Source organism: Labeo rohita, chromosome 23 (genome assembly GCF_022985175.1).
Source record: "Labeo rohita strain BAU-BD-2019 chromosome 23, IGBB_LRoh.1.0, whole genome shotgun sequence".
NCBI lineage: Eukaryota > Metazoa > Chordata > Actinopteri > Cypriniformes > Cyprinidae > Labeo > Labeo rohita.
Window position 1 is genome coordinate 3335433 of NC_066891.1, and position 25016 is coordinate 3360448.

The 25016-nt window shown below is 35.2% G+C and overlaps 1 long non-coding RNA gene across 1 annotated transcript in view; it reads left to right on the plus strand.

The window, feature by feature from the left end:
• Positions 1–1757: 1757 nt before the first annotated feature.
• Positions 1758–25016, plus strand: part of LOC127154972 (uncharacterized) — a 28817-nt gene continuing 5558 nt past the window's right edge. Inside the window, exons 1-2 of the long non-coding RNA XR_007825520.1 lie at positions 1758–1829; positions 5070–5193. This is a non-coding gene — a long non-coding RNA (uncharacterized LOC127154972). The remainder of the gene's footprint in view (positions 1830–5069; positions 5194–25016) is intronic.

The following is a 25016-nucleotide window of genomic DNA, read 5'->3' on the forward strand; positions in this document are numbered from 1 at the left end:
TAATTTCAATCATTTCTCTGATAATAATAAAAATAAATGTTTGCTGAACAGCAAATCAGCATATTAGAATGATTTCAATCATGTGACACTGAAGACTGGAGTAATGATGCTGAAAATTCAGCTTTGATCACAGGAATAAATTACATTTTAAAACGTATTCAAATAGAAAGCGGTTATTTTGAATAGTAAAACTATTTTACAATATTATTGCTTTTGCCGTATTTTGGACCAAATAAATGCAGGCTTGGTGAGCAGAAGAGACTTCTTTATTAAGCATTAAAAATCTTACTATTCAAAAACTTTTAATTGGTGGTCTATATTAAATATATTAGATGATTACATATATATATATATATATATATATATACTATATTTACTTATAGTCACACATACAAATTTGTATTTGTTTATATGTGTGTTACATAACATCTACATAAATACATTAATACATTTAAAATATTTTGTGTTTATTCTTATTGTGTTTATTCTTTCAATTCAGTTACATAATTTACAGTTTTCTAAAACTGTAAACAGTTTGTTTTGTTTATGGCTTATAATACAAATACAATAAAATACATTACTAAAATACATTTAATCAAATCCCTGCATACGTACAATATATTTTTAAAATATAGCGAATGGTGATGGAGGAAGTTACTTAAAAAAAAAAATGCATTACAATATTGCGTTACTCCCTTAAAAAAGTACTTTTAGTTACATTACTTTTCCATTACTTTTTCTCATCTGGGCTGGCCTAACTTGTTTGTTTTTACTATAATTTTTTTTTTTATTTTTGGCAAATTTGGTATTTTTCCAAACTTGTCTGGCAACTTTATTGTCCCTGCCAAAAAAACTTTTGAAAAAGCATTCATGTTTTCCGCTTCCGATGTTCACTAATTAGTGAAAAACGTTACACTAAACCATCTGTACTGGGCATATTGTGTAGATTTTTAGTAAAAGACTTAATGTAGAAAACATTTTGCAGGCTAAAAAGCAGTAGACAAAAGCAGTAGACATTCACACTCCAGCAGACACCTACAAATATGGATGATGGGTTTTGTTTAGTCTGTGTGAACTATTTCTAATACATTTCAAAATTAATCTTTTTTTCACTTGTTAATAGATCATTTTCTGGTGTTTTATCATCTAGCATGTTCCTGCTTCAAGAAACCGGCCTTATAAATCAGAAATAAATGGTTGAAATCACCGCTCCCTCTGTTGGATGTTTTTTTTATTTAAAAAAAGCCAGATCAATTCTTAAACCAACACTGAAAGTGCAAAGAACAACTGTAAACCAGCCGAATCATATGGAATAATGTATGAATATTTCAAAAAATGATACATGTTCACTATCTGATCATCTGCCATCAAAACGTCCAGCAATAGAAACATCAGCGGTCACAATCAACCTTCATTTCATCCTGTTATATAATGAAGCCTCAGTATCATTTATTTACACAAGATCTAACAGCCTCAAGGGAAATATTTTATTAACTTCTCATCTCGTCTTGCTTTTTTCTTCAAGATGATACACTACGCTGCCGTGTGGTTTGGTATTATGTTTTCTGTTTTCTCGCTTTATATTGTTTCTAGTTACTTTGTAAAGTCACTGTTAAGGGTGTTTATGTAAATCAAGCTGCTTGGTTTCTTTTCAAAGAATTACATTTACCATGAATAATCAGTTGTAAATAATCGATAAATCAATATTTGTGACTAAATACTGCTAATGTTTTTGTCTCTCTACACTTCTTTCCAGTACAGGACCCTTTTATTATCAAGAACCATTTTGGCTAATAATGAACTGGCCTCCTGATCAAGCCATTCACTCAGTAAGACTTTTTATTTTTAAATCTTACCAACCTTAAACTTTTTAAATAGTAGTGTATGTGTGTCTTTGAAGATTTAAAAGTTATTAACATTTTACTACAGGGTCTTTATAGCTTTTTCAGATCAGTGTTTTGGCTTCTGTAGGGTCAAAAACTAATGCGTTGATGCTTTTCTAGAGAACTAGAGAATAAAAAATTATATTTTTACCTTAAAAAGCTTTGCAATCAGGCTGTAAAGCTGCTATTTTGGTTTTTATTGGAGTCTTTACATTTTTGGAGTATGTTGCTTATATTTGTTTAGCTGCCACTTTGTTTTTCTAGTCACTAGTCACACACATAAACTGGCACCTGTTTTACAAAGAAAGAAGTGTGAACTGAATGTAATGATTTTGGATACTTAACTACATGTTAATTGCAATTAATTGATACTGCATTAGAGTTTATATTTATATTAAGAGGTTTTTTGACATACTTAAGTACATCTTTAGATGTAGTTTTATCATTACTTCTTTGAAATATGGTTAAAGTTACTGCTGATTGTACTGACAAGCATTTAATTGCATGTCATATGTGACCCTGAACCACAAAATCAGTCATAAGTCGCACAAGTATATTTGTGGCAATAGCCAAAAATACATTGTACAGGTCAAAACTATCCATTTTTCTTTTATGGCAAAAATCATTAGGATATTAAGTAAAGATCATGTTCTGTGAAGATGTTTAGTAAATTTCCAATCATAAATATATAAAAACTTTTTTTTTTTGCACCCTCAGATTCCAGATTTTCATATAGTTGCATCTCGGCCAAATATTGTCCTGTTCAAACAACAAACCATACATCAATGCAAAGCTTATTTATTCAGCTTTGAGTTGATGTGTAAATCTCAATTTCATAAAATTTACCATTATGACTGGGTTTGTAGTCCAGGGTCACATATATCTAAATGTACTTGTAATTACACATTTGTAATTGATGTTAAATGTGTGAAATACAATTAAGCACACTTCTTTTTCTCAAGAGGTTACTTCCTACACACCGTTTGCTGAATTAAACATAATGAAATACGATCATATGATGAAAAGCATGCAAACTACTGTTTGAAATCATTACATAATGTGTGCTCTTGGAAATACGCTTTTAAAAATAGTATTTAGCATAGTGTGCAGTATACAGTAGGCTAGTACTGCATTCCGATTATAGCAGAGAGCGAGAGGGAAAATACGCAAGAGATGTTGCTGACATGAAATGGGTAAAAGAAGCAAACGGCTCACAAGAGCGATCAATCGTCATTATCCGGACAGAAGCGCTCTCTCTGGGAAAGCAGATGAGGCTCTGAAGACACATTAGTGTGTAATGTACCTTCACTGTGTCATAAACAAACAAGCCTCTTCAGACAAACACACAAGGCATTTTCTCGTTTTACTGACTACAGCAACCCGTCGTAATGAAGGTTTAAACTCTCATTCCAGAATCACTGGAGTGTTTGAGCACTTTAACTCTGTAAACCCTGACTGATTAAATAGTTGTCTGTAGTCTGTTTTTAAATGAAAATTGAACCTTTACAATTTTACAATTTAGTGCAGATGCTGATATTTATTTGGACAAAAAGTGATGAAATTCTGATGGTTGCTTGATGTAATTCAATGAGATCTTTATAATAGTTCAAAAGACTGCTTACGTAAAATGATATAAATATTAGGTGTTGCTCTGTATCTCCCAATAATATGTCTTAGTAAAATATTTAAATTTAAATTATCACATTTGAGAATGATTAAAAAAAAAAAAAAAAAAAAAACCTGGACCACAAAACCAGTCATAAGTAACACGGGTATATTTTGTAGCAGTAGGCAACAACACACTGTATGGGTCAAAATGATTAACTTTTCTTTTATGCCAGAAATGATTAGGATATTAAGTAAAGATCCATGTTCCATGAAGATGTTTTGTAAATTTCCTACCGTAAATATATCAAAACTTCATTTTTGATTAGTAACATGCATTGCTAAGAACTTCATTTGGACAACTTTAAAGGCAATTTTCTCAGTGTTTTGATTTCTTTACACCCTCAGATTCCAGATTTTCAAATAGTTGTGTCTCACCCAAATATTGTCCTATCCAACCATACATCAATGGAAAGCTTAATTATTCAGATTTCAGATTATGTATAAACCTTATTGGTTTTGTGGACCTGGGTCACAAATGATTTATGGATAGTCAAGAAAAAATAAGTTGCAGTGTTATGTGATATTTCATCTACTGTTCATCTTGTAAGTATTACTAACAATATCAGAGTAATTCTTAGGTTTACTTTATAAAAATCAGTAAAGATCTCACAGCAAAAATACACGTGAAGCACACGCTAAAAGTGGACATTTGTACAGGTACACTAAAAGGCCTTTTACTTGCTAAAAAGAATAATCTATCAATCAGTAGTAGATTTTGTGCAGCAGGTTTTTCAGCAATGTTTTGATCATGTTGATCATTTACAAGCCTTAAAAAGTGTGTATCGAAAGTGGTATAGCAGGCTTTATAGAGGTAAACTTCTGCCTGCTCTCTCAGGAGGCAATTCTAAATGAAGAATTGGCCTCATTCCAGGATTGTTTATTAAAAACAATAGCTCCAACAAGAACTATAAATGGTTTTACAGCCTAAAGGCGCAAGAGAAACTATTAAGTTCCACAAAGTCTCACTTCTAATCAAAACCATCTATGAACTTGTGCTTCAACAGACCTTAAAAATGCTGATCTGAAGAACCATATAAGAACCACCTAAGGATTCCCAATGGAGCCAAATATTAGTTTTGATCAGAAGAGGGTTATGTGAAACTGAAGCGAGTTCGTAATTCATAATAACACTTCCTCCAGTGAAAAAATCCATCTATTGTTGTCTCTCGTATCAAAACCCACCCACATGTTTAGAGCTGTTTTAGACTGTTTTGGTTGTAAACCATGTTTGATCTGTGCATATTTCTCTCCTGATTCAGACCAGATGACTTTTTCACTTGAGACAGCAATTTTATGGATCATTGAGTCATCTTAATGATGGATGATGTTTCTTACAAACATGCATCAATTTGTCTGTTTTTGCTCATTCAGTTTGATTTTGCATTGCATCATTCACTTTTACAGGATAGTGTAATATTTTACATTGAAACTTAGATATTCTGCTTAATTAACAAAAATTGACTCTGATTGCATGTTTCGGTTTCTCTGAATATTACTCTCTGAATCCTTGTTTTTCAGGAACCTTTTCAGGATGACAATGGACATGCCAAACCTAGTGCCGACCACTCTGTGTGTCTACATGCTCAGCATATCTTTAACCCTCTGGGGTCTGGGGGTGTTTTGGGGGCCTGGTAAGAGGCAGGTAAAAACCTTCAAACCATAAAGCCATAAGCCAATATTACAACAGGCGAAGCATGCAACCAATAAATGCCTAGAAAATAGTGATCCAGATCCAGAAGTGAGTGAGAAACGCACTGAGTTGAAGCTCAGCTGATGTTTCTCACCACCTGTGCTGCTCATGTCACAGCACTGCTATTTTTGACCCTTCACTCCAGGACGCTTTTACTGCCCCGGTTCCTCCTGTCAATACCTCCTAGAGCTCAAAATCACTGGGACAAACATTTGTGCGCCAAATATCATTTGTGAGATATCATCTCAAGTTAATTTACTTTTTATCTGACACTCAGTTGGCAGACAGTGACGTGACTGACAGCATTTAGTCTTTCAGAGATAAACAGACTGTTAGAATGTGAAATTAACTACAGCATGTGAGAAAACATGAGCAGAAACACCAGGAGAAGACTGGTAAATACCTAATAAACATGTTTTCTATTTTTCAACAACAGCTTTGTTGACATTCAGTTGTTGACATACTGGGTGTTGAGTTTCAACTGAATCAGTAAGCAAATTAAAGGCTGAAGAGAAAGCACATTTTACTGTAACAAACAATAGTGCGTGATGCTTAAGAAATTATTAGTCCATGCACATTCAAAGAGTTTAAATTTCAAACATTGGAGTTTTTCGAATCTTTTGATATTTGAAATTCAATTTGCATCAACGGCTGATCTTGTCACATGTTTGCGACGCAATTCAAGTTACTTCAGCGCGTTTTTAGGATTCTAAACTTTTTCAGGCGCAAATAATATTCCGATTTATCCACCAGCTGTAATTGCTTTTAACACCAAAAGTTCTAGAACATTTTAACAGACGTAATAAATGAAATGCAAATGTATTGAAACACTTGAATAAGCATGTGCGTTTGCACCTTACCAGAATCGCGCGTTGGAGACTCCGGGTTCCCTCTGTGCTCTGCGTGACTTTGCGTGTCTTAATCTCGAGTGAAGTGAGACGGTCAGTCCGTCAGACTGTGCGAGAATGTGAAAGCGAAACTCGTGACTCTCTGAAGTGCTCATCAATAATGATGCGGATGACAGCCGCCGCTGTTTGGCTCCGGGTCTGTGACAATCACCGCGGTGCCGAAGCGTCTCCAAACCCGCCTGAGCGCCACCGGGTTACCAGCAGCTCCACTGGTGTCCTAAAATAACTCCTGTGGGAATCCTGCTGTGGTCTACGGGAAAACATCGCGACCGGTTTTACAGGAGCGACTCCGGGCCATTTAGGAAAACAATAACACACAGTGATCTTGTCATCTGGATAGATGTAGTATAAACAATATGTCTGTATTTTAATATTCTGATTAGTTTTTTTTTTTTTTTTTTTTAATATATAAATATATCCAACATTTTATTAATATAGTTTATTCTACAATTATTGAATTAAGTATACATAAAATATAATTTAATATTTTTAAATTAATATTCTAAATACTAAATTATAGATATTTACAAATAAATGACAAAAATGTAATACTTTTATTTAAAAAAAAATGTGAAGTAGAGGTTGATTATTATCACTGATAATTTGCTAAAATTGGGCTACATTAATATCTTGGTATGTTTTTTTAAGAATTAGTTTGTATTTTGTATTATAAAATATATTTACAAACAATTTACAAGTATATTGTATTTAATACTTATCATTATGATTATTACGATTACACTATATTAATATTATAGTGCGTGTGTGTGTATGTATATATATATATAATAGAATAATTACAAATATAGATATCAAATATATATAATTTATATTTTGCAATTAATACACTATAATTGACAAAATATTTGTAATATATTATTAATTTTAAATAATTACATATATTTGCAACTAAATATATATATATATATATATATATATATACACTCTTCAGTGCTCAGAAGCATCCGTGGCTGAGCAGTATATTATACCGTGTAAAATATAGACACCATGCAGTAAATTACATGCCAAAATCCAGCCCTATTTTCCCCTAGTTTATTTGTAGGCCAGTTTTGTCTGAGGAATTTGTCCCACATATAAACTGAATTCCTAATGAGTGACATGCAGTATGTCCCAGATGAGCACTCTGGAGTCAACAGCACAAGCAAATTTCTCTCATATGTCTGTTTTGTTTGTGTATAATGTATTTAGGACTAACAAGCTCTTCCGTCATGACTTATAATAACGAAAATAGCTCATGGATAATTCAAGAGCTTCTCATGGGAAAATTCCAAGCAAAGCAGGCTTTTAAATCATGTTTACATCACAAACCGATTCTTCTCTTTTATTTATTTGATTATTATTAGGCTCCCAGTTATAAGTATATATTTCATTCATACCAGTGTTATTTTAGTATGCTTGAGGGTTTTCTTTTTATACATATTGATTTTTTTTTTTTTTTTTTTTTTTTTTTTTTTCAATTTACAACACATTTAGGTTTTTTTTTTTTTTTTTTTCCCCAGTTAAGGTTTATTTTATTTCAAGTAACATTAACAAATTTTTTCCTAACTTAAACGTAGAATTTGTACAATCATTAATACATTTAGTTGAGTTCTCAAAGGCGCATCCTTTCATACATTTCAATATTCCAGTAGGTGGCGCTGTGACGTCACACATTTGATCTGACTCCAGTGCCGCAGCAGTGTAATTGATATTCATAAGCTTCTATGCTGTAAAGGTGTCAGTGCTGTGATTGGTCAGTGTTCTCTCCCAGTGAAGCTGATTGGCAGATTGTGTTCATTAGACAAATCTTTATTCTGTAGCATTTATATATTCATGGTATTTGCTTGGTACTATTCACATGTATTTTCAATTTCAGTTTAGTTTTCCCCCTCACAGTAACTTACCATAATTTAAACCAGTGAACCAGTGAATGTAATAAAATATTAACAGAAGATTTTCAGAAGAACAGAGACTGAATGTAAAAGACAGAATGAATAATATTGTCTGTTTATATTAATATTATATGTGTTTTAAATGTTATATTATTATAATTTCTAATTTAATTTATATATATATATATATATATATATATATATATATATTACAACAAATGCACCATATTTTATCTTTAAATTATTATAATAATTGAAAATAATAAATTATAGATATTTGCAACTAATGTTGGATTAATTAATAATTATAAATATTTATGAATAAATTTAATGTACAACAAATGCACTATAAATGACAAAACCATATAAACAATATATTTAATAATATATATTAAATCGTCTTAATCGTAAATCATATATTTGCAAATAAATTACTAGTACTTAATATTTGTTAAACAATATTCATAATTATGTATGGGCTAATTATTCTGATATTATTTTTATAATTAAGTTGTATAAATATTATAATATTATAGATCTAATTTAAACACTATATTATCAATATAGTTTAATATAAACCAAATACTTTTGATACACTACTAATAAATTAAATATTTGCATATATTTGCATATATTTGCAAATACAAGTACTAATAATATATTAATAATATTTTTGATAAATTATTAATAAATAAATAATTGTAATTAATAAACAAATCAAGGTATTTGTTACTAAATTCATTTTTGTATGAATTAATAATTATACATATTTATAAATGAATGTGATATACAATAAATGCACTATAAATGACAAAATCTTATATATAATATATTTAATAATAGTATATATTTAATAATCTTATAAATCATATTTATTGTTAATATAGTTGAATATATATTTCTGGAATGAATTAATTATAAATATTTATGAAGTAATATATTATAAACTATTAATTCACTGTAAGTTTACCAAATATTTTTGATACATTATTAATAATTTTTAATAATAAATTATAGACATTTGCAACTAAATTAATTTTTCTGAATGAATAATTGTAAATAATTATAAATGAATGTAACATACAATAAATGTACTATAAATGACCAAATCTTATAAATAATAGTATGTATTTAGTACTCTTATAAATCATATATTTGCAAATAAATTACTTAATACTTTTATAAGCAATAATCATTATTATGTATGGGCTAATTATTATGATTAATTATTATAATTAGGCTATATTAATATTATAATAGTATAAATATATTATTAAATATTATATTATTATTATTTATATAGTTAAATATATAGTTCTTTAATTAATTAATTATTAATATATGACTTAATAATATAATCATATTTTTATATTTAGATCTATAATTTTATTTTAAATTATTAATATTTGCAAATGTTCAATATTTAAGAAGTATTTCATATTTAACAAAATAATTCAAGGCTAATTATCATAATGATTATTTACAAGAATTCCTATGATAGAATTACTAAAAACATTAAAAGACAGAAGTCTTTAGTAGCAGTTTGCATTAGTTGCTCTGTTTCAGCCTGTTTTATGAGCAAACATGAACATCCAGTTTAATTCTCTATATATTCACAAAACCTCCATAAGACAAGCAGTCATAAATCGGCCCGATGTAACGACAACACGTCTTGCTTTTACTGCATCCAATCCTAAAATATAGAGCCCATTCAGCCTGTGAAGTGAATCTTCAGATGGAGTTTGCTTGATCTTTATCTGTGTTTTAATCTATCAGCCCCTGTTCTGGTTCCTGAGGCTTGGATGACTGTATGAATCACTGTGAAAACCCTCCACATGATCAGACGCAGCTCATTTAACCACAACACAGCTGATAAGACACAACAGGCATCTGGTTGGAACAAATGCAATCATATATTTAGAGCCAATCTGGGACTAAGAATGGTTTATTGAATCATTTTGTGTTTATTTACCTGAATAACACAGTTTTCATTTTATTTTAAATAATTCTTAAAGCAGAAGTCCACTTGCAGAACAACAATTTACAAATAATTTACTCACCCCCTTGTCATCCAAGATGTTCATGTTTTTCTGTCTTCAGCCGTTATGGTTTTCTGAGGAAAGCATTTCAACATTTTTCTGCATATAAAGGACTTCATTGGTATCCTGAATTTTAACTTCCAAAATGCAGTTTACATGCAGCTTCAAAGGGCTCTAAATGATCCCAGCCGAGAAAGAAGGGTCTTACCTAGCGAAATGATCGATCATTGTTTTCGAAAAATAAAAATTTGTATACTTAAGCAGCACAAAAGTTCATGTACCACAGGCTCTGGGATGCACGTCCACAGGTCGTTCTGAACGATCCGTTCATTTTAAACAAATCTTTAATGTGACTCGGGAAGAACGAGTCATCTCGGGGAGTGATTCGTTCAGATGCGCATGTGCAACATCCTATTAGGTTCTGTACTGGAATTAGTTCACCTGTTTCGAGTCCTCGGGTTTTTCGAGTCATTCGTTCATCTTATGGGGCTGTCACGTAATGCTGATGGTGCTAAAATGAGCGAAATGACTCGAAAAGAGATTCATTAATTTTGCTGAACGAGACTCAAAGGTCCGAGTCGGTAAAATGATCCGAACTTCCCATCACTACTACGAATCTTCGAATCACCACAAGTTCATCGTCTGTGCACTCCGGCTCAAAAAGGTAGAGTATGTCAAAAAACTCCATGTTCACTTAGTCTTTGCGGGTTCGCTTTGTAAACACTAGGTCTGTAGTTCTGCCTATGTTCTGCGTGACCTTTCGAGGTGATTCAATAGTATGTGAACACGCATCCCAGAGCCTGTGCTACACGAGCTTTTGTGCTTAAAAAGTATACAAATTTTTATTTTCCGAAAAAAATGACTGATCGTTTTGTCTAGATAAGACCCTTCTTCCTCTGCTGGGATCGTTTAGAGCCCTTTGAAGCTGCATTTAAACTACATTTTGGAAGTTCAAAATCGGGGCACCAATGAAGTCCATTATATGGAGAAAAATGCTTAAATGCTTTCCTCAAAAAACATAATTTCTTCACGACTTTAGACAGAAAGACATGAACATCTTGGATGACAAGGGGGTGAGTAAATTATTTGTGAATTGTTGTTCTGGAAGACTTCTCCTCTAAGCTATCACTCGGCCCCTTGGAAGTGTTTTGAGGCTTCTAAGTGGCACCCAGCCACCTAGTTTTAGATTAAGACTAAAAAACTCCCACAGGAGTGACCCACATGTCATATTTAGGGTGATCTCTATATCTGCCGGTTTGAACAGTAAATCCGACAATAAATCTGGCTTACTTTCATAACGCATGCGGTGAACAAACATAGTGCCACATTACAATTAGCAAACAGGACGTTCCTATTGGGTTCAAAATATCCTCTGAAATTCTACCCATAAGCCCCTGCTAATCCACACCAAAGCCTCCATGGACTCTATGGGAAAAGTGGCAAGCTGTCCTACTTCAGACCTGGATATCATCCACCTTGTTAGACTTTAGACAAACAAGCGAGTTTGTGACCCTCCGACCGAGCACCTTCCCAGCAGCCCTTGAGGTGGAGCTGCTGAAAGGTGAAATTGCCTGCGATGTACTTTTCACGGTGTTTGTGTGATCAGATTGTATTTAGCACAATGTGGAGAGTTCCTGCCAGCTCTCTGACGCCCATCTGTGTGTGTGTGCGCGAAATGAAGGCTGGATTACGTTACTGATGGAGTGCATGCGTGCCGTTGCTGGCACACGCCGCGCGCGTCCATGTGAGCCAAGTCCGCTGGGAAGCTGCTCTAGTTCTAGTATGTGGGAACGTGTCCGGTTGCGCTTCACGCTGAGATATGTAATTGATTTCTGTGGAATCGGTTGACATGTAAACTATACACTAAAACACATCTAAGTGCTTTCACACTGCGCTCAAACCCGGTTTACTGTCGTTCTAAACTCTGATTTTATCCCAGGTAAAGGAACGTTTCAGTGTTTCCGTCTAACATGTATTTCGAGTTGATGCAGCTCCTCATATTAATGGAGTGTTTTCACTAGTTAGCAGTAAACGGTTACCTCACCTTGTCAGTGTATAAATGACTGAAGGCGCAAACAGCGGAGGAACAGACAAACCGATTCAGTTGAGTCAATTACGTTTAAACCGCTCTGACTGATTCAAATTCAAATTCATGGCTTTGATCATTCATTGCAAGCCAGAGCAAGAGCCTTTCATTTTCAAGCGCTTAATTTGGATTGCGAATCATTTAATGCAGATTGGGACTTCAAAGCGCATTCATATTAATTAGACTGGACAAGTTCGCGAATCATTTGATTCCAATAGGAACTTCGGAGTAGGTTTGCGAATCATTTTGCGAAATAAAAGACTTGTGATATGTGCTCCGAAGCTCTGATCTGAAAGGATGATTCGCGAATCATTATTCAGATCGGGACTTCGAATCGTGAATCATATATTTGGATCAGAACTTCGGAGCGGGTTCGCTAATCTATTGATTCAGATCGGGACTTCGGAGTGCTTATCGTGAGTAGTGGGGACTTCGAAACGCGAATTGCGAGTCATTTGATTTAAATCGGAACTTCAAAACGCGAATCACGAGTCATTTGATTTTGATCGGAACTTCGGAGATGGTTCGCAAATCATTATTTAGATCGGGACTTCGAAGCGCGGATCGCAGATCATTTATTTAGATGGAAGCTTTGGAACTTTTGAATCACATCAGGACTTCGGAGTGCGTATCGCGAATCATTTGATTCAGATAGGGACTTTTAAACTAGTGTCATTTGATTTTAATCGGTACTTTGGAGCGGGTTCGCAAATCGTTTGATTAGATCAGTTCTTCAGAGCGTGTATTGTGAATCTTTCTGGTAATTGTAATTCTTTCTTTTTTTCTTTCTTTTTTTTATTAAACGGTACAAAACATTAAACCATTAAGGCGGTACAGTTATAAAAACAAAACAAAGAGAAAAAGAATGAAAGTATACACAGATACAAATTCCTTTTTTTTTATTATGTTATCTATATCTTTTATTATGGTAGTAATCATGTTTTTTGGTGTATTGATTACCATTTGTAGTTTTACTACAAATACCATGGTTAAACTACTGATGGTTTTTTTTTTTTTTTTTTTTTTGGTAGTACAACCACGGTTAATTTAAAGATGTGATGCAGGTTAACAAAAACAATGTTATAAATTTACAATTTAAAAAGACACACTGGATGATTTACACTAGAGATACAGTTTTGACTGCTTTATGAAAGGTTTGCATAGTTTCCATATTGTCTAGATCAACTTTGAATAAAGAAAGTCAGTAATTTTTTTTTTTTTTTTTAATGTGACAGTTAGCTATCAGGAAACACACATTAATTAAATTATGTTTATTTGCTTATATACTGAAAACATGAATGAATGACTAAATGAATCACTCATAAAAACAGTAATTTGCTGCCACATACTGGTATTGTAAAAAATATTCTTTAGTTTCAAAAACAAATTTTACTGAACCCAAAATTTGCACAGTAGTGTGTGTTAAATATAAAAGACTTACCCCAACCATGACAGTTTGTCATAATCTGTTGGGTTAGCAGACTCTGTGTGAGATTCCAGGAATTTTTATTTTATAATTTTACACTTTTTTTTTCAAGGTTTTCAGATCTTTTGAGGAAGCGTCCCTGCATGATTGCATTCAGATGCAGTCCAGTGGAAGCTTCGGTTCAGAGATGCACACGGACTTCAGTTACATTATGACAGCAGCATTTAACCGCCTAGTAAATAACACTGATGGATAAATGGACTCTAATGTGCTACATTTACCTAGCCAGGGCAGATTTATTCCGGTCACTCCTAAAGATCACGCTGCACACTCTGCAGCTTCTCCTACAGGTCTGTATCATTTAATTCCGGCCCATTAGAGCTGCACTCTTAATAATGGAGCAATGGGCAGTTTGCTTAGATTAAAAGCTTCCCTCTCAATAGGGTCGTAATAACAGAAGCACAGTCTGGCTCTCCAGACCGGCCGAGTGCAGTTCGTGTGTGTCTCTCTCTCGCCGCTTGCATAATGATCTGCTCGGTGTACTAACGCTGTGTCTTTCTCTATAATTCACTCATTTACTCAGCTTCATGCCCTTTGCAGGGAATGCCATTATTATTATTATAATATTCATAAAAAAGCCACATTATATTATATAATTGGGGCCTCATACAATGAGTTCTACAATAACATGTCATATTCTTGACAATAATAGTATTTAGAGATGTGGTTAAATTGTTTTCTTGTTTAAATGTTCTTTTTCTAAACACAAAATAGTCTTGCTTTCCAGTCAACAGCCTTAAAATAAAATAAAATTACTAAAGATGCAAAACTGAAAACAATTGCTTTGAGAAAATATATCTTAATTGAAGTTTATTTTACTGACAACAAGAAAAATGACTGGGGTAAGTGGAATTTTAGGTTTAAATGGTAAGAAAAATGAACAATTAAAATGTATATTCGCTGAAAACATCTATCAGATTTTTTGCTTCTCAAGTGAATTTATTTTTAAGTATGTTTCGATTTTTTTTTTTTTTTTTTTTTTTGTGCTTGCAGTGTACAAAATTTGCTGACACAATGCTAGAGTGGTTGTCAGGGTGTTCTGTGGTTCCTTGGGTGTTGCCATGTGCTTGCAATGACTTTCTAAACGTTTACAAAGTTGGTAAGTGGTTGTTATGCGGCTGATATGAGGTCACAAATTGGTTGCTATGAGGTCACAATGCAGTCATTGCTGGGGTGATCTTTGTAGGTTTTTTCTAGTGTGTTGTTTTGCAGTTGACGTTGTTCTAGGCGTTGCTATGAGGTTGCTATGCAGTTACTAGGATGATTTATGTGAGGTTTTTTTCTGGTGCATTGTTTCAGCTGACATGATGTTCTAGGCGTTGCTATGAGGTTGCTCTGCAGTTGTGTGGTTGCTATGGTGTTCTAGGCGTTGCTATGAAGTTGCTATGCAGTTGTTATCCGGTTGCTATGGCAATCTATGTAGGTTTTTTTATGCTGCGTTGCTTCAATTAACCAGGTGTTTTAGCCGTTGCCATACGGCTGCTATGCGGTAGCTATGCAGTTGTTATGTGGTTGCTATTCAGTTGGTATGGTGATCTGTCTTTTTTTATTCTACTGCATTTCTTCAGTTGACGAGGTGTTCTAGCCGTTGCTATGAGGTTGCTATACAGTTGGTATGTGGTTGTTGTGACGATCTCTGTGGGGTTTTTTTTCTACTGCATTGTTTCAGTTGACATGGTGGTCTCTAGGCATTGCTATGCACTTGCTATGTGGTTACTATGAGCTCACTATACAGTTGTTGTGTGGTTGCTATGCAGTTGCTATGGTAATCTATGTGGGTTTTTTTCTAGTACATTGATTTGTAGTTGACAGGGTGTTCTAGGCATTGCTATGAGGTTGCTATGCAGTTGTTATGTTGTTGCTATGGCGATCTCTGTTTTTTTCTACTGCATTGCTTCAGTTGACAGGGTGTTCTAAGCATTGCTATGAAGTCACTATGTGGTTGCTATGAAGTTGCTATGATGATCTATGTGTTTTTTAGTACATTGCTTTGCTTTTGACAAGGTGTTTTAGGCATTTCTATGTGGTTACTATGAGCTTGCTATGCAGTCATTGTAGTTGGTCTGATCTATGTTGATCTGGTGATCTATATGTTTATTCTAGTGCATTGCTTTGCAGTTGACAAGGCATTCTAGGCGTTGCTCTGTGGTTGCTATGAGGTCACTATGGTGATGTTATGTGGTTGCTATGCAGTCGCTATGGTAATCTATGTGGGTTTTTTCTGCTGAATTTCTTCAGTTGACCAAAGTGTTGCTGTCTGGTTACTATGAGCTCACTATGCAGTTGTATGTGGTTGCTATGCAGTTGGTATAGTGATCTATGTGGTTTTTGCTAGTGCATTGCTTTATAGTTGACGACATAAAGTTATGTTGTTGCTATGGCGATTTCTTTGTTTTTTTTCTACTGCATTGCTTCAGTTGATGAGGTGTTCTATGCAGTTGCTATGTGGTTGCTATGTGGTTACTATGAGCTCGCTATGCAGTCGCTATGTGGTTGCTATGAAGTTGCTATGGTGATCTATGTGTTTTTTTGTGCTTTGCTTTGCATTTGACAAGGTGTTCTAGGCATTTCTATACAGTTGCTGTGTGGTTACTATAAGCTTGGTATGCAGTCGTTATGCATTTGCTATGCAGTTGGCCTGGTGATCTATGTTTTTTTCTAGTGCATTGCATTGTAGTTGACAAGGTGTTTTAGACGTTGCTATGCAGTTGCTATGTGGTTACTATGAGCTCGCTATGCAGTCGCTATGTGGTGGCTATGAAGTTGCTATAGTGATCTATGTTTTTTTCTAGTGCATTGCTTTGTAGTTGACAAGATGTTCTAGGCGTTGCTATGGGGTTGCTATGCAGTCGTTATGTTGTTGCTATGGCGATCTGTGTTTTTTTTTTTCTACTGCATTGCTTCAATTGACGAGGTGTTCTATGCATTGCTATGCAGTTGCTATGTGGTTACTATGAGCTTGCTATGCAGTCACTATGGGGTTGCTATGAAGTTGCTATGGTAATCTATGTGGTTTTCTTCTAATGCTTTGCTTTGCCTTTGACAAGGTGTTCTATGCAGTTGCTGTGTGGTTGCTATGAGCTTGATATGCAGTGGCTATGCAGTTGGTCTGGTGATCTATGTGTTTTTTGTAGTGCATTGCTTTGTAGTTGACAAGGTGTTCTAGGCGTTGCTATGAGGTTGCTATGCAGCCGTTATGTGGTTGCTATGGCGCTCTCTGTGTTTTACTTCTACTGCATTGCTATTGTTGACAAGGTGTTCTAGACATTGCTATGCAGTTTCTTTGTGGTTACTATGAGCTCGCTAAGCAGTTGCTATGTGGTTGCTATGAAGTTGCTATGGTGATCTATGTACGTTTTTGTTTAGTGCATTGCTTCAGTTGACAAGGTGTTCTAGGAGGTTGCTGTGTGGTTGCTATAAGGTCACTATGGAGTTATGTGGTTGCTAGGCAGTTGCTATGGTGATCTATGTTTTTTTTTTCTAGTGCATTGCTTTGCAATTGACAAATTCTAGGCGTTGTTATGTGGTTGCTATAAGGTTACTATGCAGTTGCTAAGGTGTTTTATTCAGCATCATGTGAAAATTGTAAGTCTGACCAATAAGGACAGTAACAGCACATGTCAACAAGACACATCATTTCAATCAAGCTTCTGCTGAGTTATGCAAAAAAAAAAAAATTAACCCACTCACACTATCTCGGAGTTAAAAAGTTTAACAACTTAAACGCCCTGAAATAGAGCAAACGTAACACTCGCCGCAGGAGCCCAAACACGACTAACGGCCGGGGGCGTCACATGCCTGTGATGTCAGCACATTTCCAAAGTCACAATTGGCTGAGCTCAGCGTGAGAGGGCAGGGTGTCACCGGGTGCCGCGAGGTCTTCCGACCCCTTTAGATTATTTTAAGCCAAAAACGCCTCCGCAAATAAACCTCCCCCACCGAGAGGAGTAATTGGTGTAGTATCTCCCAGCACTAGCATGAGATCATGTCTGTGCCGCACTGCCAGCGCTCCACGGGACAGACCCATTTCCATGAGCCACTGGGCCACAGACTTCAATGTTAATGACCTACAGTTTCAAACTCATAAATGAGATAGATGGTCTCCTTTTGTGTGGACCAGTGTTCACTTTGTATTTGTCAGAACAGCTCTTGGAAAAGGATCTTTTCTAGAATAATATATTTAAAATGGTATTTGGTGACTGAATGCCAAAGCTACACACTGAGTAAAATAAATGCCGTTTTTGCACACTGCCTCAGTACTATTTCGGCAACATGCAGTATGTGCATTGTGGATGTAAAATCTGTATGCAATACACAGGCAAACTATTACATTTTGCGATAGCACATAAAACACTGTATTCCACAATGCACTTATATTTACATTTTTCATTTAGCAGATGTTTTTATCTAAAGTAGTTTACAGATGAGTATTCACTGTATGCTATTTTTCTAATGTTAAGGTATATTTACAGTTTACAGTTCAAGGAGAGACAGAAAATGATAGATGAGATGAACTTGTGTCATTGCAGTTTTTTTTAAATTAACATTTAATAACATTTTTTTAAATAAAATAATATGCAAAAAAACATTTTTTTTCCCTTTTTATTTGATTAATCTACCAAAGGTTAATTCAAAAAAATGTTTTATTGTCATAACTGCACTGCAAAACATTATTTTCTTACATAGTATTTTTGACTTGTTTTTCATTACAAATATCTAAAAATTCCTAAATCAAGATACATTTATATGAGAAGAAAAATCACTTAATGACTTTGTTTTGTTTTCTGAAAAATACAGTATATCAGAATTAAGTGAGTTTAAAACAAGAGAAAAATATCACCTTGTTTTTCAATCTTGTTTTTCCCCTTACTTTTATTTTTCTTGGATATTTTTCTCTAGTTTATCTTGTCTTTTTCTAATATTATTTTCTTGTTTTAAGCAAAAGTTCACTTATTTTACAGCAAACAAGACTTAATATCTAATGGACTTAGATACTTGTCATTAAAAAAAGTCAAAAATACTGAGTAAGAAAAAAATGGACGTTAGAATAAAATAAATGTGAAAAGTAATAAAGTTACAAGAGAATTGTTGAATAATGTCTACTGTCTACTGCTCTTTCAAAAAATACTAAGTAGTTTGTATTCCATTATGAATATATATAAATATAAAGGATTCTCACAAAGTACTTTGTTTTTCTGGAAATTGTCCAGTTTGTCTCCAGAATGTATCCATTACGTGATTGTTCTACAAAAAAGTTTTCATAAGCCATTTTCAGACTGTAAATGTTAGAGGCATTGTTACACAATAATTGCATTAAAATGCAAAGCAACATTTCTTTTCTTTTATTGTGACAGGACAGTTCAAGGAGAGACAGAAAACAATGGGAAAGGTGAACCCGAACTTATATTGTCTGAAGTGTAATACATCTGTTATGACGAAAAACCCTGAAAACTGGTTTAGAATCAATTTTTACTCAAAAATTGGTAGTAAATTATACAGATATTTACAAAGACATTGCACGTAACACATTGCATTAAACATAAAGTGCTATAAGTGCTAGTATTCTATTGTTGAAATAGCCTAGATGAGTTATCATTTTATATTCACCCTTCATTTTGATCGATAATATTTGAACAGTGTGTTATTGTTACATGGACGACAGTTTGCGTCCCCTTGCGGGGCCAAAAATAAATACCACAGTAACATTTAGAGTTGGTTTAAAGTGCATTCAGAGCAGGACTAGTTCATGATTAATGCAGGAGCAGCAGTGGTTGTGATTTGAGTGGTTCGTGATGAACAGAACGCTGTTAACCTGTGACGAGCGTGTCTGTAGTTAATCTTTAATGCAAATCGCATTTCTGTAATTGTAGCATGCTGATGTGACATGTCATGTTCCCTGAATCCAGCCGTGTGTTTCATGAATAACTGAAGAGGTGAATGCTTGCTTACAACAAATGCATGTCAATCGCCCTTTCTGTATTTCTATTGGTTAACGTCGCCTGTTCTTCTGCTCCCTACGGATTTAGTTCCTCCTCCAGAGTGCATCTGTGGATTTTTTTCAGCTGTTGTCTCATCCAGCAGGTGCAAATGGTGGATTTGATCAATAAAAGCACACATGATTTGAGAAAGGACTGGATGTTCTGCAGGACGTTTAATACTTCAGTGTGACTGCTGTGAGTTTGAGCACCAGTAATAGTGATGTACATACAAAAACACTTGTTTTCTTGACTATTTGCCTGTATGGAAAGCATTTCTGTTCTCTTTTGGATGTTTTGGGAGCTGAGAAAGGGTTGCAACATGCACTCCAGAGAGAATTTTGTGCTGTGAAGATAAAAATTGTTCTCGGTGGGGGTTTGAGATGAGTCACGTTCACAAAGTCCTTTTTTTAAAAATCACACTCCGGTGGAACAAACTCAGTGTTATGATACAGTCGCTTTCTGATGGTATTTTATTTAAGATTTTAATATAAATTCAATTTTAATAATCTTTTTTAAAATAAAAATAATGAGGTCAACTTGACCTTTTATCACCAGTGTGAGGAATAAAATTAAAGTAATTACAGTCATGACATTTAACATCTATTTTGACTCATTTGATTAGACTGCCTAAAGTAAAGACACTGTACACAAAATTCAGTGAAAACCATCTTATTTTTATCATAATAACTGGACCATGGTTAAATGAATCTGAAATGTAATAAAGTTAGGTGACAATCATTAAATAATGCTTACCATTTATTTCACTTGCTCTTTAAAAAAATATTCAGAGTATTGTTGGCTATGTGACAAAGTGCCTTTGTTCTGCTTTGGGGTAAAGCGTCTGCTAAATGTGTAAATGTAAAAAAAAAAAAAAAAAAAAAAAAGGGTAGTACATTCATCATTCCAATCTGAACATAAATAAAGGACTGATCTCAGAAAGTACTTTGTTTTCCTGGAAACTTTCCAGGTAAATGTATCCATTACATGATTATTCTAAAAAAAAAGTTTTTTGGGGAGGCTTTTAAAAGCATTTCCTTTATAAAACTTTATATTTTTCCCTATCGGCTCCCCAATAAGCATGGAAGGATGGAACGGGAATAAGCAACTTATTACATTTACTTCAGAAATAATATACACTGATGGACGAATTATTTATTTAGTTAGTTTTTTCATTAGTTAATCATTTACATTACTAGTAACAAATTAGAATAAATGTTAACTGTAATAAAATCTTAAAAACTTAAACATTTTATTTCAGCTAGTTATATAGGTATAAAGGAAATATGTGACCCTGGGCCACAAAACCAGTCTTAAGTTGCTGGGGTATATTTGTAGCAATAGCCAAAAATACATTGTATAGGTCAAAATTATTGATTTAACTTTTATGCCGTAAATTAAGTAAATTAAGTAAAGAAATTAAGAAATCAAGTAAAGATCATGTTTCATGAAGATATTTAGTAAAATTCCTACTGTAAATCTATCAAAACTTATTTTTTGATTAGTAATATGCATTAGTAAGAGCTTCATGTGGACAACTTTAAAGGTGATTTTCTCAATATTTTGATTTTTTGCACCCTCAGATTCCAGATATTCAAATATTTGTATCTCGGCCAAATATTGTCCCATCCTAACAAACCATACGTCAATGGAAAGCTTGTTTATTCAGCTTTCAGATGGTGTATAAAGCTCAGTTTCAAAAAATTGACCCTTATGACTGGTTTTGTGGTCCATGGTCACATATATATGGCAAAAACACACCACAAAATTACTAAAACTTTAATTACAAATTATATTAAAATGAAAACAAAATGAAAATATATAAACTCAATATTTAAATAAAATTGACATCTTTTATCAAACAACTGTATGTAAACGTAATAAGCTGCTTGAGGCTGTACATTACAGTGATCTTACTGTGGTTTAATGAGGGCTGCTTCATGTCATAGATAAAAACACCCCTTAACCTGGTAAAAATCAGCGTTAAAATGGCTTTAAGTGGCTTCTTTCTTTAATTAAGCCCATATGGACATGAAAAATATATATTAAAAAGTAATTAGAAAGAGAGCCTAGTCATGTAGAGCCAGTGTTAGTTTGTGAGCTCAGTCTGTATGTGTGTGTCTGCATATGTGTGTGTTTGTGTTTATCCTCTCAGCCTTGTAGCTGTGGGGTAATTCATCAGTCTGTTGTGGTTTGGGTTCTGAAGGGCCGGCCGTGACGGCACACTGCATTACCCATGAGTTTCACTAGATTTCAATGACTTAAACTAGTGCGGATGCTGGTGCAGCTCTAGAAATCACATTAGCACTCACAGATAATTAAGTCTCTCAGCTAGTCACGTCATACGCCACCGATAAAGGTTTTTATTACGCTCACACTTTGAGGAATCTGTATTAAAATGTAGCATTGGAAATGAGGTCACTGTAACAGTAATAAAGGCAAATATGATAAGAGCAGCAAAGTAATATTCTCCATCTTATTTTATTACTTATAGAGCCAGACCGAAGCCAATATCACTCACATACACTTCTGCTTTCAGATTCACAGTGTTGAGATTATAGATTTAACCAATGAATGACTTTGTATTTGTGTCTGAAATGCTTTTAGTAAAGGCATGTTTAAGAATAATCAGTCTGGCTGTGTCGCTTTCCTGTCCTGAGCTAACCTGAGTCATATTTAATTTGCAGAATATAAGCTATTGACTGGAACACCCTAGTAACTGCTTAGCAACATCCTAGCAATCCCCTAGACCAGGGGTGGTGAACATCGGTGCTGGAGAGCTGCAGCCCTGCAGAGTTTTGCTTCAACCCTAATCAAACACACCGGAACAAGCTAATCAAGGTCTATAGGGTTACTAGGAAACTACAGGCAGGCGAGTTTTAATTAGGGTTGAAGCTGAACTTTGCAGGGCTGGAGTTCACCACCCCTGCCCTAGACCATCCCTGCAACCGCATAGCAATGCCCTAGCAATTATCTAGAACACCCCAGCAACAACATAGCAACGCCCAAGCAATCACCTAGAACACCCCAGCAGCCGCATAGCAATGCTTTAGCAATCACTTAGAATACCCCAGCAACTGCATAGCGACGCCATAGCAATCATCTAGAAAACCCCAGCAACCACATAATAACACCCTAGAAATCATTTAGAACACTCCAGCAACCGCATAGCAACTCCCTAGCAAGCATCTAGAACACCGCAGCAATCACATAGCAATGCCCAAGCAATCACCACGAACACCCCAGCGACCGCATAGCAACGCCTTAGCAATCATCTAGAACACCCCAGCAACTGCACAGCAGTGCTCCAGCAACCACATAATAATGCCCTAGCATTTATCTAGAACACCCCTGCAACCGCATAGCAACACCCTTGAAATCTTCTAGAATGCAACAGCAACCACATAGCAACACTCTAACAATCATATGGAGCACCCCAGCAACCACACAGCAACACCCTAGCAATCATCTAGAAATTACAGCAACTGCATAACAACACCCTAGCAATAATCTACAACACCTCAACAACCACACAGCAATGTCCTAGCAATCATCTAGAACACCCCAGCAACCGCACAGCAATGCCCCAGCAACCACATAATAATGCCCTAGTATGTAGAACACCCCTTCAACCCTAGCAACCCCCTGACAACCACTGGAACATCCTAGTAACTGCATAGCAATGCTCTGTCAGCCACTTCGAATCAAGCAACATCACCTGGAATCCACCAAAACATGCTATTGACTGTATACCAACCCCCAAGTAACCAGCTTTCAACTTGGCAACCACCAAAAAGTCCCTAGCAACCTTTCAGCACATCCTAGTACCTTTATAGCAATGCTCCATCAACCACCTAGATCCTAGAACCACCTAACAACCTCCAAGAACATCCTAGTAACTGCATACCAATACTCTCTCAACCACTTAGATCATAGAATCAAGCAGCACCACCTAGAAACCACCAAAACATGCTATTGACTGTATAACAACCCCCAAATAACCAGCTGTCAACTTGGCAACCACCAAAAATTCCCTAGCAACCTTTCAGCACATCCTAGTACCTTCATAGCAATGCTCCATCAACCACCTAGATCCTAGAACCACCTAGCAACCTCCAAGAACATCCTAGAACCTAGCAACACACTAGAAACCACCATAACATGTTAGTGACTACATAGCAACACCCTAGTAACCAGATATCAATCTGGCAACCACCAAAAGACCCTAGCAACCCCTGACAACCACCCAGAACATCCTAGTAACTGCATACCAATACTCCATCAACCACTTAGATTATAGAATCAAGCAACACCACCTAGAAACCACCAGAACATGCTAGTGCCTGCATAACAATACCCTAGCAAAACAGCTATCAACCCTCTGGCAACCTTCCAGACCATCCTTGTACCTGCATAGCAATGTTGTACAACCACTTAGATCCAGGAACCTAACAACACAGTAGAACACACCAGAACATGCTAGTGACTGCTTAACTATCAACCAAATAAAAACCAGAAGGTCCTTAGCTAGCAACCCCCTGGCAACCTTCCAGAACATCTTAGTACGTACATAGCAACGCTTTATCAACCACCTAGATCCTAAAACCACCTAGCAATCTTTCAGAACATCCTAGAACCTAGAAGCACACTAGAAACCACCAGAACATGCTAGTGACTGTATAGCAACACCCTAGTAACCAGCTATCAAGCTTGCAATCACCAAAAAGACCCTAGCAACTCCCTGACAACCACACAGATCATCCTAGTAACTGCATAGCAATGCTCTATCAACCACTTGAATCCTAGAATCTAGCAACACACTAGAAACCACCAGAACATGACTACATAGCAACGCCCTAGCAACCAGCTATCGACCTAACAACCACCAAAAAGACCCAAGCAACTGGCTGTTAACACCCTGGCAGCCTCCTAGACCATCCTAGCATGGTAGCGGTGAGTTTTAGACCATTTTTAGTAGAATCTAGTGTGTTATTAGGATGTTTTGATTCCAGTGACGGCAATCAATGTCCAGCACCTCAATCTCTGGCTCTGATCTGACCTTTTTCCCCACAGGCCGCTTTAATAGTTCATCTGCAGGACAGACACGACTCTAAATAAGCAGATTTCTCCATCTCCCCACACACAGAGACACCCTAAAAGAATGCTACTCAAATTTGCATACTCCGCCCCTCTCTATCACATGCCATTAGCAGGTTTCTTTGAGAACGTTTTTCTGGTCCTATTCTAAAAAGATCTGATGTGTTTTTTTTTTCCCCCTTTCCTCATTCCCAGCTCCATTTGAGCGCGGTGGGGTTATTTATGAGGGCGGTGGGTGTCAGGCGCTGGAGGAGATTTCAATCACTGCAGATCCATGGCTCAGGCCCTGACC